The sequence below is a fragment of the Monodon monoceros genome, unplaced genomic scaffold (genome assembly GCF_005190385.1).
Source record: "Monodon monoceros isolate NGI ecotype Baffin Bay Population unplaced genomic scaffold, NGI_Narwhal_1 Super_Scaffold_8, whole genome shotgun sequence".
NCBI classification, from domain to species: Eukaryota; Metazoa; Chordata; class Mammalia; order Artiodactyla; family Monodontidae; genus Monodon; species Monodon monoceros.
Genome location: NW_021703785.1, coordinates 37,483,084 through 37,489,904, shown reverse-complemented (window position 1 = coordinate 37,489,904; position 6,821 = coordinate 37,483,084).

The window sequence follows — 6,821 nt, the reverse complement described above, 5'->3', positions numbered from 1 at the left end:
GACTAGCACTTTTATTCTCAGTCTTTTCAAGTTTTACCCATTGCAGTGAATGTGTAGTAGTATCTCACTGTCATATTAATTGACATTTCCTTGATGCCTAATAGTGTTGAGCAGTTTTTGAAGAGTTTCTTTTATTATGTTTCTTTAATGTCCTTTGCACATCTTTTTAAATTTTTATTGGATTGTAAGAGTTTTTTTAAATTTTTTTTAATATATTCTGGATGCAAGTTCTTTTTAAAAGATATATGAATTGCAGATATTTTCTGCCAATCTGTATTTTGTATTTTCATTTTGTTAATGAAATGGTGAGTTTTGAAGAGCAAAATATTTTAATTTTGATGAAATTTACCAACAATTATGTCTTTTAAATTTTGTGGTTTTCGTTTACTATTTAAGCCATTTTTGCCTGTTCCAAGGATTTTCTTCTATGTTTTCTTCAAGAAGTTCTACAGTTTTAGCTTTGACATCTGGGTTTATAGAGATCGGGTATATATGTAGCTCTAAAGTCATATCATATTGTTTTAAAATTATTTCTTGAAATGACTATTCTTTCCCTAATTACCTTGGCGCCTTTTTTTTTTTCTTTTTTTTTTTTGCTGTACTCGGACCTCCCACTGCTGTGGCCTCCCCCGTTGCACAGGCTCCGGCCGCGCAGGCTCAACGGCCATGGCCCACGGGCCTAGCCGCTCCGCGGCATGTGGGATCTTCCTGGACCAGGGCACGAAGCCGTGTCCCCTGCCCTGGCAGACGGACCCCCAACCACCGCGCCACCAGGGAAGCCCCCCCTTGGCGCCTTTTAAAAAATCATTTCACCATATATGTGTGGGTGTATTTCTCTAATCTCCATCTTTATGCCTATATTATTGCCTATACCATAATTCTTGTTTATTTTGACTTTATGATGAGTCTTAAAATAAGAATGCTTAAATTCTCCAATTTGGTCCTTTGCATTTGAAATTCTGTTTGCTGTACTGTTTCATTTCCAAATGCTTATAGATTTTAGAAGCAGCTTTTAAATTTCTACCAAAACCCACACCAGGATTTCTATTGGGATTTCATCAAATCTGTAGATCAATTTGGGAACAATATCATGTTTACAACATTGACCTTCTCAATTTGTGAATATGCTACATGTCTCGCTGTGACAGTTAAATTTATGTATCAACTGGCTAGGCTACCCAGTTGTTTAGTTAAACTTCAATCTAGATGTTGCTGTGAAAGTATTTTTTAATGTGATTAATGTAATCAGTAGACTTGAGCAGAGCAAATTATCCTCCATAATGTGGGTGTACCACATCCCATCAATTGAAGGCTTCAAGAAAAAAGACTGAGGTCCCCCAGAGAGGAAGGACTCAAGACTGCCTTCAGACTCCAGGCTGCAACATCAACTCCTGTTAGAAATTCCAGCATGCTGGCCTGCCCTGCAAATTTTAGCTTCTACAACTGTGGGAGCCAATCTCTTAAAATGAATCTTCTCCTTATTTGTATATATGCTATTGGTTCTGTTTCTCTGGAGGAAATTGACCCTAGTAAATTTCTTAATTTTTAGAACTTTTAAAATGTCTTTTAGAAAAGTTTCTTTAAATTTTCACTGTAAAAATATTGCACATAGTATTTAAAACTAATCTGAAAACATTATATGTTTTTGATGTTATTGTAAACTTTGATGCTATTATGTTTGTTGCTGGTATAAAGAGATTCAACTAATTTGTGTTATTTTCAATTTGAATTATTTAGGTTTTTGAAATTCACTTGTTTGTCTAGTTCATTTTAGTAGAGATACCCTAGGATTATTTATGTATATAAGTATTTTTTCTGCAGAAAGAATACATATTACTTCTTTATTCCCAATTTCTATACTTTTTCTTGCTTTTTCTTTCCTCATCCAGAAAGAAAAGCAAAACCTTAGGAGAAATTATCAGTTTCATTTCGTGTTGTGAGAAATGACTTATAGAAATAAAAACAAGATTGTTACTGAGAGGAGAGAGAATAGTATTAAAGAAAAACTATGGACATATTTGATTCTATAAACAATTCAGAACTTTTCATATAACTTTTCATACCTAAAATAAAATCAATAGGCAAATTCAATATAATACTTCTGCAATAATTTCAAGCAGAAATTATATATTATATGACTATATTTTTATACATCTTTTATTTATTTTTGGCTGCACTGGGTCTTCGTTGCTGCGCATGGGCTTTCTCTGGCTGCGGAGGGCGGGGGCTACTCTTCATTGCTGTGTGCAGCCTTCTCATTGCAGTGGCTGCGATCTTAGCTGCTCCACGGCATGTGGGATCTTCCTGGGCCAGGGCTCGAACCCGTGTCCCCTGCATTGGCAGGCGGATTCTTAACCACTGCCCCACCAGGGAAGCCCATATTTTTACACATCTTTTAGAGATGTGTTTTTATCTAATTGGAAATAAAATATTTGCCAAATATAGACAAGTGTTCAAAAAGAATGTGTGCACTTTCAACTTCTGAGAACTTTCAGAACTGAAAATATATCAGTTTGATAAAAGACTGTGAGGAAGAAAGCAGAATCTTTTCAGGTGTGATTTATTTTCAAAGATGATTAGTAATCATCATGCATGCAAAAAGGCAGAATACGGTGACACAAAGGGGTCAAGATTAAAAAAAAAAAAAGCAGAAGGAAATAGTGACTGCTTGTACAGCATAGTATATTCTGTTCCTGCTCCTGGATGTTGTGAGTCTCTTGGCATTGGGCAGGATAGCATAATATCACGAATCCTGGAGCCAAATAACCTGAGTTCACATTCTGTCTTTCTCACTGTGTGATTACACTGGCATCTTGGGAGATACTTTTAATCTTTCTGTGCTTCATATGTAAAATTCAGGTAATTATTGTAGCAAACTAATAAGGTTATTATGACGATTAAATGTTATTATTCAGAATGATTTAGAAGAGTTCCAGACACATACTGAGCTGTGTGTGTGTGTGTGTGTGTGTGTGTGTGTGTGTGTGTGTGTTAAATACAATTTTAAATGAATTCTACTTTGGAAAGAAGACATATTACTCATATGTCTCAAGGCAAAAGTATAATAGTCACAAGAATTATTCCCATTATTCGTTCAAGAAGTTACATGTTTAATTACACAAAGATTACAGATTTTACTATACAGAAAATATTCTTAGTCCATTTTATAGGGTATTATCATAAAATAAAAAGATGCTACTAAAATTTTTCATGCATTCATGAAGAATTAAGATTCTCCATCAGCACTCTGTGTTCTTTCTTCCTTTCTCTATTCATTACATCACAACTTCTTGGTCTTCAAATGGCAGTGTGAATCAGAAGTCTCTGATCCCTGTCTCTAGGATACATTGTTTTTTTTGTTGTTTTTTTTTTTTTTTGGTACGCGGGCCTCTCACTGCTATGGCCTCTCCCGTTGCGGAGCACAGTCTCCGGACGCGCAGGCTCAGCAGCCATGGCTCACGGGCCCAGCCACTCCGCGGCATGTGAGAGCTTCCCAGACCGGGGCACGAACCTGTGTCCCCTGCATCGGCAGGCGGACTCTCAATCACTGCGCCACCAGGGAAGCCCTCTAGGATACATTCTTGATACATATCTTAATGAACCCTACCTTCTTGCTTTTATGGTACTCATAACAATGGTAATTAAATGTTGCTGTAATTATTCCTTTATAGCTTTCTCACAGCAAAACTTTAAGCTGCTAAAATACAAGAGTATTTCTTCCACACCTTCTGTTTCTAGCAGAGGGTCTGATACAAACTATCCATAAGTTCCCTGAGAGAAGGGTCTAGCTGTTGAGCATATTAGTGGTATAAAGTGGTGCAGTAAATATTTGTTGCATGAATGATAAAACCATGTGACATAAAATAAACGTAATAAATTATTATTTTCGAGTGATAAATCATAGTTTTGCTTTGCAAAGTTACCATGTGGATTTTTGGTTCTGCGATTTGAAAACACTACCTTGAGTCACTGTCTAGCAATATAATTCTAGTCAACTTCTCTTGCTTTTACTTAATGATTTGAACATGTGTTTGTATTAAGGGCTAAGTGGGAGGCAGAATTTTATGATGGTCCCCAATAACCTGGCCTCTAGTGTACATATATATTCTTCCAGTTTTCCAATAAAACGCTTATCCAGGTGCTGCTATGAAGGGATTTTGAGCACATAATTAAAATTCCAGATTAGCTGACCTTACTACAGGAAATCTCTATGGAAGGACTCTTTAAAAACTAGGTCTAGAGGTTAAAGATGGGGAAGAGAGTGGTGGTGGTGGTGTCAAAGATATTTGATGTGTGAGAAAAATTCCATGCAAGAGAAATTCTGCGTTGCTAGCTTTGAAGATGGTAAGAAACAAATGGAAAAAAAAATACAGCAGCCTCTAGGAGCTGAGAGTGACCCTCATCTCCCAGCAAGGAAATAGGGACTTAAGTCCTACAGCTGCAAGGAACTGAATTTTGCCAGCAATCTGAATGAACTTTGAAATGGATTCTTCCCCAGATCCTCAAAACAGGAACACAGCTTGACCGACATCTTGAATTTCAGCCATTGAGATATTAAGAAGGGAACCCAACTGCATTGTACCCAGACTTCAGACCCACAGACTTGTAAGCTAATAGTGGGGACTGTTTTCAGCTACTGAGTTTATGGCAATTTGTAATGCACCAATAGAAAACAGAAACACCTCTTTATAGAAACAAGTAGATTTGTTTTGCAAATGTAAAGAAAAGTTGTACAAGCCTCAGATGAACTAAATTTGTCTGACCATAACTTCTTGAGACTCAATTTTAACTGTTTAATAATATAATTTTTAAATACTAAAAATATAAATATATGTATATAAATACTTATATTTATATTAAGAAATAAAATATAAAAGAATAACATTTTAAAAATTGAGTCTCAAAAAAGATGAAAGAAAGCAGTTTATGAAATTACTTTATTACAAAACATCTTCTCAGTTACCTCTAGTCATTAACATAATGTTAATGGAAATGAAGATTTATAAACAATATTTTAAAAATAAGTATTTTATACTTGGCAGGGATTTTATCTGTGATTCCAAACACATGCTGACTCGTTTGTATATGCCAGAAACATAATCCAGATTTATAGCTCTCAAAAGTTTGTTTCCTTCAACATCCATTGACCTTCACCACTTGTGTTTCATGTGCTTGTTTGATCCCTGCCACTTCATGTGGAGATCACAAAGGGGAGAGAACAATTGCAACCCCCATTGTGTTTGAAGATCAGACCTGTGCCATTTTATTGTGTCCTCCTATAAAAAAAAAAATGTGAATCTATAGCCTCTAGACCATGATGAGAATAATTTTTCTGTGTAACTGAAACAATTCATATATTCTCAATCAGGAAAGCTGCAGGTGCAAGAAGCAAGCAGGGAAGGGACAAGATGAAGAGGAACTTCTGATTTTCTTCAGCAGTGTGACAGCTGTTCCACTTCATTATATTCAATTCCCAGCACTTCTTACTTCTTCATAATGTTTTTGGAACATTACTGAGCATCCTTTATATATCTGAGTCCCTAGCATTATCGTCTCATGTTGCTTTATTACTATAATAAACTTGTGAATCATAGTAACTAACGCAGTAGGGCCCCTATGGTGAATTCATTTTCATAACCTCTTTTGTTGTCACAAATGTGATCCAAAAAGGTGCCAAGTCAGCAGTTCCTCCCTGCTTATTAATGTAGCACATTACAGAGATTCATTTAAAACTTCAACAGATGTAATATAATGAAACACTCTACTTATAATTACAATTATGCTAACACAATAATAATTGAAGTAATATATTTCATTTTGCTCTAAAGACAGTTGGATCTTTTCAAAAGTAGCTAACCCCTCAGCAGGTTTTCTGCTTAAAAAGCCAGCATAATTAAGTGAGAAGAAAAAGTGGTGATGGCACAAGCAACAAGTGTGCAACTGAAAGGTAGAAATTAAAGAGATTTGGAGATCTAGTTGTTTTTAAAGAGAAAGCAAGGTTACAAAATAAAAATCTGGAGACAATGAGATTTTATAAGTACATGGAAGTAAGAAGTAGTAAAAATGTGTCTTGTGATTAGCACAGCTTGTTGCCATTAAAGTAATATGTAGAATTATGTCAAGTGTAAACAAGTTATTCATAAACAGCTCATCAAATTCTGTTCTTGAAAGTTTAGTGATGGTAGGAACTCTAAATAGCTATTCTAGTGACTAAAGTAATACCAATTTTTCCATTATGCCATATTTACCTGTGTTATAACATCTATAGCTTATTACAAATACCACTGCAGTATAGAAATTATACACCAAATACTAATGAGACATTGGCTAACAAATAATCAAATTTCTTCTCCAAGTGCAAAATATATATATTTCAGATCTTATTGACCCCAAAATTTTCTATAAGGGAAGGGCTTTAATCTCACAGTGAAACATGTAATTTTAAATGGATTTTCCTAAAAGATGCTAACACCTCCACATGCTTAATTTTAAGTAAATATGACTGAGTTTTAAATTGATGATGAAACATAGTGATAAATAACAAAAAGATATTTATAGTCTATGTTTTAGGAAAATGTATTTATTTGTAAGCACCACAATTATGCTTTCATTATAAGCTAAATAAATGCCCTGATAGGCACTGGGTATCAGACATCCTTCCTCTGGGGGATTTACAATCTAGAAAAAGGCATGCAATAAACAAATATATAATGATAAATTGTGACAACTGCTATGATTAAAATAAAAGTAAGTTCGGGCTTCCCTGGTGGTGCAGTGGTTGAGAGTCCACCTGCCGATGCAGGGGACACGAGTTCGTGCCC